General features: G+C 40.0%; 1 protein-coding gene across 2 annotated transcripts in view; it reads right to left on the bottom strand.

Moving 5' to 3' along the window:
- Positions 1-11,413, bottom strand: part of lnx2b (ligand of numb-protein X 2b) — a 53,844-nt gene that overhangs the window by 19,512 nt on the left and 22,919 nt on the right. The window lies entirely within an intron of this gene.

Below are 11,413 nucleotides of genomic sequence, written 5' to 3'. Positions count from 1 at the left end.
TAACCACAGGTAAAACCTTCAGAAACACAGGCCCACCCTCCCTTAATCTACAACCTGATTGGCCTCTTACCAAATAGAAACTCAATACGCTGTACTACTTATGATTTAAAAAACACCAAGTCAGTGAGAAATTGATAAAAGTGCAGCTAAACTGATTAAGGATTAACAGAATCAGTTTCTAATTTGGCACAATCTCCTGTGATCTTATTTAAGATTTAAAATGAATATGGGCAAATGCAAACTTTCTGAGACATCAGAATTAACATTAATCTACCCTTTAACATATTTGAGGATTCATACAGATGTTCTAGGTATGGGGTAGATTTGAAAAAAAAAAGATTATTTCCTTTTCTTGAAAAAAAATCAAGCCCTCCCTCAACTAATTTATTGTCTGATCTACCTTGTAGATATATTTCTTGGCACTAAAAAAAATTAAGGGCTCTGGGCAGAAAGCAGGATCAGGGTACCAAGTTGGATGATAATACTGAATGATGGAACAGGCTCGAAGGACCAAATGGTCTATCCTGATCCTATTTGCTATTTCTGTTTCATTGCCTCCTGGCTAAACAATGGCTTGATGTTAAAATTCTCAGCATCGCTTTCAAATCCCTCCATGGTCTTGCCTTTCTCGATCTTTATCATTTTCTCCACCCCCAAAACCCTCTTGACCTACCTGTACTATTTAAAACTGGGGATGCACAAGAAACTAGAATTAATCAGTTTAATATCTATATCTGTGCCTTCAGCTGCCACAGGTCCTACGCTTTGAATTCCCTTGACAAACCTCTCCAAATCTTCAGTTGAACTTCTTCCTTTAAAAAGGTACCCCTTAAACCCTCTCTCTATGATTTTTTGACCATCTGCTCTCAGATTTGCCTTATGTAGTTCAATATTAAACTTTGCTTAATACTGTTTTAACATGAGGGACACTCCACAATTTAAATTTCCTCCTTAGCAGTTCCTGTGCTCGGCTTATTGATCCATTCACAATAATAATCTCCTTGCAGACCATTACACTGTAAATACTACAATTTCCACATCTCTGCAAATATATATTTTCAGCTTTTGTTGCTGTGTTCATACAAACATGTTTCCAGTAATAGTTTAGCCTTCAAAGAGGTCAGAGGAATTTAAATTGCAACATTAGCAGCAGTGTATCTTTAGATTTAGTAAGTAAAGCCTATTTATATTATGGACTGAGACTGAATGCAATTCCTTTTTGAATGATCTTAAAGTGATAAAGATTTTTAAGTAAGAAATTGCACCTTCACTGGAGGTAAATACTAAATCGATGAGCATAACAGAAATTAACATGAAACTGGCTGCAATGCCTTCACTTGCTGAGATCACTGACTAGCTCCACACCCAAATCATCAAGTTTGTTCTCATCTCACTTGAATGGCAGCTGGTTCAGAGTAGTTTGTACTGTACTGCATGCATTCCATGGTCTAACAGATTGGACATCAGTTACCAAAGACCCCTGGCAGTGCTGTCACCAGTTTTATTTAGACTAAGTAATACCCATTCACTGGAGGGCATTCAAATCAATAGACTCTCAGATATAATGAAATGTGGCTTATGCATTTTGTGTATATAACAGGAGTGCCACTGATGATAAGACGTCTAGTAGTTTGGCAGTACATTGCATTTCCAGCAAAAAGGACTTGATGTCTGGGGAATCCACAACATTATCAATTTACAAAAGTATGGATCTACTATAACATGGTACCACCGTGCTAAAAGAGTAAGATTCAGTAAATACAGGGAAGACTGTTCTTTCCATTTCATTAAAACAATTGTTTCTCTGTGTACCATAGTGGAGCCCAGTGTGATAACACCTGGCCCAAAGGTATAAATGGGAAGAAGGGGGTGAAGTAGTTACATTTCTCAGGTAGAAATAACAGGATACAGTATAAACATTTTTGAGACTAAATGTGAGGGCAGGTACATTAGCATTGTCTAGCTCACCGTACCAACTAACCAACTCTTAAAAGACAATCAGAGAATGTAACAGCAAAAAAAACCTTCTTCCCTGCCCACTACCTTCAATTTTTCACAGGGCATTGTGTTACAGGCAGAGCTGGGGGGGGGTCTAATTGACCCCAGGCTGGTGCAGGTGGGTCAACCCGGTTAGGATTTCAGGAACCAATCATTTCTCTCCCTTGCCAGGAAGCTGGGTAATTGTGGAGATGTTGAGTTAAGGCCTCTGAGTTATGCCCTATTAACGATTACTTAAGGGATTTAAATGATGGTGGGTTGAGAAAGAGCCTTCCTATCCAGAGCTTAATTGATGAGGTGATAAGAAGCAGCTAGTATCTCTCCATGGTCAATTCGTCCAATCATTTCCCCATCCTTCCACCTCCAGTGAGGGTAAAATTCCATCCAGTCTAACCACTGAATGGAAAGTACTAGTCATTATATATTGGAACCTCAAGATGTTGGCAAAATACCAATGACTCATAGCATGAGACACAAGCTAGCAATTGTACACAAAAAGATTATTTCGTAATTTATCTTATTGCTGTTGGCAGAACCTTGCAGAACACCTTTATGGTTCCCTGATTACAAAAGTGATCTGATTGATTAGAAAGATATTTTGGCTATCCTCGGGCCAAAAAGGTGCTGCGTAAACATAAATCATTTTCTTTTTATCCTGAGAATGGAACTTCACTAATTAGAAACATGCATTGTTCATACACCATCGTGTATCACTTTATGATCTAAGAAAGATGGTTTCATCCAAGAATTTAGTCACTTTTCGAGCTGTGCAATATTTGCATTCTGAAAAAAGGATAATTTATACCTTGAAACCATTGTTAAATATTTACATTCAGTGTTTATTGCACTTTGTTACTTCTGTTCCTAAGGATGTTGGTTAAACTGATAACTTTTAAATTCAAGGAAAGCATGTTAAAAATCACACAACACCAGGTTATAGTCCAACAGGTTTAATTGGAAGCACACTAGCTTTCGGAGCAACGCTCCTTCATCAGGTGATTCGGAGCGTCGCTCCGAAAGCTAGTGTGCTTCCAATTAAACCTGTTGGACTATAACCTGGTGTTGTGTGATTTTTAACTTTGTACACCCCAGTCCAACACCGGCATCTCCGAATCTTGAATTTAAAAGGTACTGAGAATGTGATGAGCATTCATCATTATAAAAAAGGCAACCTTGACCCTTGAGCTTGCTAATACTGACATTAAGATATATGCATAACTACTAGGTGACTGGAGTTTCCAGTCAGCTATGTGAGATACATTTAGTTAGAAATATTTTAAAAACGTATTGGAAGAAAACTTTAACTAGAACTGTATAATAAATGTTTATTCTTCTCATCCATAATCCCTAGTTTGTTCCACATTTTAAGACTCCATTGCAGTTATAACATCTCCTCTCACTGAATCTCTCAATAGTTGTGGAGATAGACTTAATGATCTTTGTCTTCGTACAATAATGTTAGTGGATAGCAACCAGAAGTGTACACGCTCATCAAATTGGAAAAACAATTTGAAATATAATCAAACCTCCCTGACAAGCAACATTGCTGACAACATCTATGAAGACACTTTGGATATGTTCCAAAAGAAAAAACAAAATTATACTTAAAAAACAAATGCTGCCATAATCCTACAAAGAGTCATATTGCTGACAGCGGAGAGATATAGCCACAGCCGTGGTAAATCAACTTGGGGATAATTTTTGGCTACTATGGGACTGGTCAAATGATCCAATTAGTTCCTCTTGTCACATGCATAATCTTCTACTTTGCCAATTAACCAGTGCTGTACCAGATTTCAGTTGGCACAAAAGGTGGCAACCTCACCAATATAATTAATCCAAAGCTAAAATTGTCCTGAACTGCTAGGACATCAACAAATCACATAGACAAGCGTAAATGTTTGCATCGATTATAAATTGTATTGTAAGAAAATGTGATCTATCAAAACAGTAAAAAGATTGAAATGCTTAAATGCATTGTTTTGGGAACAGGTTCGATGGACCTGCAGATTTGTTGATAATTGTATAATCAACAGATTTTTGCAAAGCCAGAGAGGAAAGTTGAGATAAATGACAGAATAAATTAAGAGTACCAATAAAGAATTGAAACAATTTAGTCATTTGGTAAGATAGAACTTAAGTAACACTGAAAAGATATACATTTTATTAAAGCTTTTTGTTTCACACTCATCAGGACAATTCATCAGGAATATCAATGTAAAAGGAAAATTAACGTTTGTACATACTGAAAGTTACATATCAATGGAAATAAAATGTTTCTATTTCACCAACTTTTCAATCTAGTATTATTACATATCAGTGCAGAAGACCCAAATTGTTGCAAACAGAAATAACATGTACACACAACGTATCTGTTTCAACTCAAAAACATAGGTGATATCCATTCTCTGATATTTTTCTCAAGACAATGCCTTGACAAATCAGAGTCAGTCACCGAGCTGATGCATCCTCTATGGCAATGCCTCTATCAAGCAGAGTCCACTTTTCAACCAATCAGAAATCTTCTCATAAACAATATATATGCTGTTTTCCCTTTCTGTTGGTATTCTTGCAAATTTTCCTGACGAATGCCAGATGAAACCCTTCGGAAAAAGTGTCTCTCTGAGTAATATGCTAAATGAAACATTATTGGCCAGTTAGGGATTTAACATTCAAGGAATTTCTGCTGTTAGCATTGTATCAATGCAAAACCATCTAATCTCAGTGTAAGCAAAGCCTTGTCTGGTCTCAATTATTGTGAGTTTTTAATTTAAGAAGATTAGTTTAAATTATATCTGCTGTGACAAATACCTTAAAAGCACAATACCAAGACTAAAGTTGAAAGAACATAATCATCTCATTGTGATTTGAGGAGTGCATGTCTCCTCATGTCACAAGGCACACTCCAGGTGAGAGTGAAACGCTCCATTTAAAACTACAGCACTTGTAAAGAGACAGACTTTATTCCAGACTCCCCACTAAGAAAAGGAGGGTTGACAGGAGGGCAGATACTTATGGTACAACAGGAAACTATTATTTTCTTTTTAATCTTATTCAGAGAGTAGTCCCCCAAAGGCACACAGTTGCAATGCCAGATTAAACAAAAAAAAATCAGCAAAATAAAAACATTATATTTCCGGCTGAACAGCCCTACTGTGCCTGTTTGATCCCCTGATCAATTATTAATGAGCTGAAAGTATCTACTCAATCTAAATCCATGGTTAAAGTCCACTCCAGTTCAGAAACAAAAGTCTTGTGATAACATCTCGTTTACCAACAGATGTTTTCACTGAATATGCTATTGTCCAAACTCTCCCATTACTGTCTCATAAATACACCAGTCTAAAGGAGGTCAGGTCACTGGAACAAGAGTCGCAGTCAGAAATGTTAGCAACCTAGTTCATCAAAATCCAGCAGGCATTGTTTGGCTGAAGTAATAGCCACCATATGGGAACAATAGCTGTGGTTGCGTTACTAAATTAGTAATGTAGAGGACTGGACTAGTGTTCCATGGCATAAATTCAAATTAAGTCTGGCTAGTAAAGCTCAAAATAAAGAAGGGGGTAGCCACACTTCTAGATGTGTACTGCACACCCCCAACTAATGGAAGAGAGTTAGAGGAGCAAATATATAGGGAAAAAGTTCTGAGTCCACAAATAATCAGTTATTAACAACTGCGGAATTCAAACACCCAAATACCAACTGGAATACAGCTAGTATAAAAAGATCTGGAGGTACAAAATGGTTGAACTGCATTCAACAGGACTTTTGTTTGCCAGCAATAAAACCTGACATGGGCTTTTTTTTAAATAAACCTAAGACCGTCTCATACAGACAGTTCTAGGTTTAGTCTCAGAAACTGGACAGGTGAAAGAAAAAGTGATCCTTTTGGATACAGCCATCATAATACATTTAGACTTATCATCCTGATGGATAGGGTCAAAAATAGAACAAGAATAGAATTTCTAAACAGTGCAAGGCAAACTTTAACAAGCTAAATCATGATCAGGCAGAAGTGGAATAGTTACAGCTGTGGTAAAACAGAAGGAGACTTGAAAAGTTGTTGTTGTGACCTGTCTGGGAAAACTACAAGAAGTGGGGGAAGGGATGGGAGGTGAGAGTGTGGGAGTCCATCAGAGGGAGAGTACAACTACTGTAACTCGGTCAGAATACTGAAATGGCTACCTCTAAGCTCATAACCCCAAAACCTCAGCTTTTAACTCCACTTGGGGTCGCAGACCCCACTTTAGAAAATCTGGCCCTAAGTTTCTTTCAAAGCTCGCGTTACATTTTCCATCTCTACAGGTATCAACATCATTGTGTTAACAAGAGTTTGTTTGAGATTCTTGCCCTGTTCCCAAGTAAAACATCATATAAGAGTAAGATCAAGTAGAATTTTTTTTAAAAAAAGTTCAAGGAATGTGGGCATTGCTGGCTGGGTCAGCATTAATTCCCCATGAGAAAGTGGTGCTGAGCTGCCTTCTTGAACTGCTGCAGGAGATTCTCGGAAGTTTCAGCATTTTGAACAAGTAATGAACAACGTCCTCATGTTGAAAGCCAATACTTGTCACTCAAATGAAAAATGTTTCTATTCAGTATTTTTCTGTGTCCACTGTTACTTCAATGGATTGACAAAAGGTAAAGATCGTTTTGTTTTGACCGAGTAAAATCCCTGAACTTCCTGCACTCTCCATAATGGTAACACCATCAGCTTCCAAACCTAGTGTTCAATATAAAACAGACACAGTAATGAAAATTTATTGCCAGCTTTGTGCCACAATTCAGTCATATAATCAACTGTCTAATCTTGAACCACAATGTTTGGTTTTGGGATGAGTTATTTGGAACTTGTAAAAAATAAAACTAGACGTAAAATGCATGTTTTAATGATTGCCTAAAACAATATGCCCTCCGTATGTATGCAGAGTGGAAAACAAGAGCTGTTTTCTTTTAAATTTATTCATGGGATGTGGGTGTTGCTGGCTAGACCAGCATTTATTGCCCATCCTTAATTGCTCTGTAAAGCTGGTAGTGAGTTTGCTGTTGTACAGCAGCTACATGAAAGAAATCCAAGATGTGAAGGGCGGTGAACGTCTGGAATTCTTTACCACAGGGAACTGTGGAGGCCAAACCACTGAAAGAGGAAATAGATAGCTTTTGAAATGTTGGTGGGTTGATGGTTATGCCGAGCTGGAACGAAGGAGGAGTTGACACCTGGTGCAGATCAGCCATGACCTTATTGAATAGTGCGACACACTTGTGCAGCTGAAGGGTCTACTCCTGCTGTTTTACTTTGTGTACAAAAAAAAACACAATTCAAATGTATTGAGATTAGCCACAGAAAACAAACATGCCTTTTGTCAAAAATTCTTCCAGTGGATGAAGTGCTTGATTCTTGTTTTACAACATTGAACTACTCAATGAGGTATTGAACACTTTTCCTGTCCCATTATGCTCCACAAGATGAGACATTCCCTCCAGGAAGACTGAGAGGGGTTTTAAAAATGCCAAAAAGGGTATATATTTGTCTCATACAAAATAACGATTTACAATTTAGCTGAAAAAATACACAACTTTGTGATGAGAGCTTATGAAGGCAAATACATCTTGGTTTATCTTGGAATTCACAGTATTAGCAGAGGGTTCGCAACTGCTCTCAAAGTGCACAATTCAAACTATCTTTACAATGAAAGAACTGCAGCTATACAACCTCCTGCATCAGCAGACTCTTAGTTATTTTGATAGTTCAAGCTAGAGAAAGTCCTGTTTGAACCAGATAAGTACAATTCCCTGCATTTGGATCTAGAAAAGTGACTGTCTTATTAAGATGGCATCAAGCTTGAATTTGCTGTTTCAGGAAAAACTCTGAGCAAAGTTGGTATCTGTTTTTATTCACAGTTCTTTGCTCTTGTCAATCGGGTTTCTATATCACATACTATAGCCCAGCACTATAATGGAGATCAGCATCAAATGCAAAGGAAGAATGCAAGGGTTGCTTGGAGGTTGTCTGAAATGGGAACAGTTTTTAAAGCATGAGATCATGCTTTCACAACCATATATACAGTTAAAAATATTTTGACCAGTGAATCCCTTAAAAAACAATAACAAATGCTATTTGTATTTGCATAGCTCCTACAATGTCATAAAAATTCACAAGGTGCTACACAGGAGCATTATCAAATAAAATGTGACAATGTGCTATATAACATAGATTACAAAAAGCTTGGGGTATCATAAAAGAGAGAGGGCAATGAAGTTTATAATGGAATTCCAGAGCTTAGGGCTCAGTGGTAGGGGGTGTGATTAAAATTGGGGACAGACATAAAAGGCAGTGGTGGGTTTGGAAAAGATTACAGATACAAAGCAAGCCAAGGCCATGCATGGAACAGTATTTTAAACATCAAGGCATTGCTTAAACTGGAGCCAAATGTAATTCAATATGAATGATCCTGTTCCCGATGCTTGCCCTACTAAATTTGGCTCTATCAGCAGAATTGCAGAAAGTGTATCTTGGTCTACTATTGAGACAATGCTTCAAAATGAACAATTTAAACACCAGTAATGGGTTAACAGGGCAAACTTCCTGAATAATTATTAACCAAATGCCAGTATAAAAATGGTTACTGCCTACGGCCATACTAGTCTCAAAGCACTCAACCTAGTCTGATCTCAGAAGCTAAAATGACTCAGGCCTGGTTAGTACTTGGATGAGAGATTGCCTGGGAATGCCAGATGCAGCAGACTTAAGGGCTATTGTAGTACAATGGTAGTGCCCTTACCTCTGAGCCAGGAGACCCAAATTCAATTCCCACTTGCTCCTGGTGGTGTGTACTAACAGCTCTGAACAGATTGATTAGAAAATATTTAAAATTGATTGTAACTCACTGCATGATGCACTTGTTATTTTATGCCAATCTCATCTAAAGGCATGAGTCCACAAGTACCAGTGACTCAATGGTCACCACCTTCTCAGGGCAACTATGAGTGTGCAATAAATGCAACACTTCCCAGCAAAATTTGCATTCTATGAATGATTAATAAGAAAATCCTCCAAGTGGCTTTACCAACACCTTCCACCCCGACCTCAAATTCACCTGGACCGTCTCAAACTCCTCCCTCCCCTTCCTAGACCTTTCCATTTCTATCTCGGGTGACCGAATCGACACGGACATTTACTATAAACCGATCGACTCCCACAGCTACCTAGACTACACCTCCTCCCACCCTGCCCCCTGTAAAAACGCCATCCCATATTCCCAATTCCTTCGTCTCCGCCGCATCTGCTCCCAGGAGGACCAGTTCCAAAACCGTACAACCCAGATGGCCTCCTTCTTCAAGGACCGCCACTTCCCGCCAGACATAGTCGACGATGCCCTCCACCGCATCTCTTCCACTTCCCGCTCCTCCGCCCTTGAGCCCCGCCACTCCCCTCCAACCACCACCAGGAGAGAACCCCACTGGTCCTCACCTACTACCTCACCAACCTCCATGTACGACGTATCATCCGCCGTCATTTCCGCCACCTCCAAACGGACCCCACCACCAGGGATATATTTCCCTCCCCTGCCCTATCAGCGTTCCGAAAAGACCACTCCCTCCGTGACTCCCTCGTCAGGTCCACACCCCCCACCAAACCCAACCTCCACTCCCGGCACCTTCCCCTGCAACCGCAAGAAATGCAAAACTTGCGCCCACACCTCCCCCCCTTACTTCCCTCCAAGGCCCCAAGGGACACTTCCATATCCGCCACAAATTCACCTGCACCTCCACACACATCATCTATTGCATCTGCTGCACCCGATGTGGCTTCCTCTATATTGGGGAGACAGGCCTCCTACTTGCGGAATATTTCAGAGCACACCTCTGGGACACCCGGACCAACCAATCCAACCACCCCGTGGCCCAACACTTTAACTCCCCCTCCCACTCCACCAAGGACATGCAGGTCCTTGGACTCCTCCATCGCCAGACCATGGCAACACGACGGTTGGAGGAAGAGCGCCTCATTTTCTGCCTGGGAACCCTCCAACCACAAGGGATGAACTCAGATTTCTCCAGTTTCCTCATTTCCCCTCCCCCCACCTTGTCTCAGTCAAATCCCTCGAACTCAGCACCGCCTTCCTAACCTGCAATCTTCTTCCTGACCTCTCCGCCCCCACACCACTCCGGCCTATCACCCTCACCTTGACCTCTCTCCACCTATCGCATTTCCAAAGCCCCTCCCCCAAGTCCCTCCTCCCTACCTTTTATCTTAGCCTGCTGGACACACTTTCCTCATTCCTGAAGAAGGGCTTATGCCCGAAACGTCGATTCTCCTGTTCCTTGGATGCTGCCTGACCTGCTGCGCTTTTCCAGCAACACATTTTCAGGTCAAAATAACAGCATGTTTGACCATAATGGCTACAACTGCCATAATAAATCCTCACCTACCATCTCAGTGTGAATACTTAGCTATAATCAGTAGTTTAAACCAAAAATATGTGTACTGTTACAGTGTTCAAATGCTTCCTGAATTAAAATTAGATTAATCAATGCAGAGGAAATTCTACCTGGGTGCGTCTGCTATGGAATGACGCAGTGTGACAGACATTCCCAGGGTATGATTTGGAGATGCCAGTGTTGGACGGGGGTGTACAAAGTTAAAAATCACACAACACCAGGTTATAGTCCAACAAGTTTATTTGGAAGCACTAGTTTTCGGCTCTGACAACCACCTCATGAAGGAGCAGTGCTCCGAAAGCTCTTGCTTCCAAATAAACCTGTTGGACAACAACCTCGTGTTGTGTGATTTTTAACCTTGCACATTCCAGGGTAGGGGAGTTCAAAACTAGAGGGCATAGGTTGAAGGTCAGAGGGGAAAGATATAAAAAGGACCTAAGGGGCTACCATTTCACACAAAGGGTGGTGTGTGTATGAAATGAGCTGCCAGAGGAAGTGGTGGAGGCTGGTACAATTAAAACATTTCATAGAATCCCCACAGTGTGGGAAAAAGGCCAAACAGCATCTGGAGTGGTATATGAATAGGAAGTGTTTAGAGGGATATGATGCAATACTGATAAATCAGACTAGATTTATTTAGGGTATCTATCTGGTTGGCATGGACGAGTTGGACCGAAGGGCCTGTTTCTATCCTGTACATCTCTGTGACTCTATGACTATTTGTGTTACATAAGAACTCAAACTTCTGTTCAGTTTTGTTTCCATGAATGTATTTCAAAAGAACTTTGGTAGTGAAGAGCTTGACATGACCCAAGGATATAAAAAAGGTGCTATACAAAGACTAGCTAACCCTTTCCCAATTAGTTTCAAATTTATTGTGTTTTTGGTAGTGGGGGGAGCGGAGACAAGGACACAAGAAGTTTCTAAATTTCTGTATTAATTTTTGCATTAGTTTAACTGCACCACTTGCTTCTCT

The sequence above is a fragment of the Chiloscyllium plagiosum genome, unplaced genomic scaffold (genome assembly GCF_037043375.1).
Source record: "Chiloscyllium plagiosum isolate Xiang-an unplaced genomic scaffold, Cpla_swu_hap1 HiC_scaffold_11, whole genome shotgun sequence".
Lineage (NCBI taxonomy): Eukaryota > Metazoa > Chordata > Chondrichthyes > Orectolobiformes > Hemiscylliidae > Chiloscyllium > Chiloscyllium plagiosum.
This window is presented reverse-complemented; position numbering and strand designations above follow the sequence as displayed.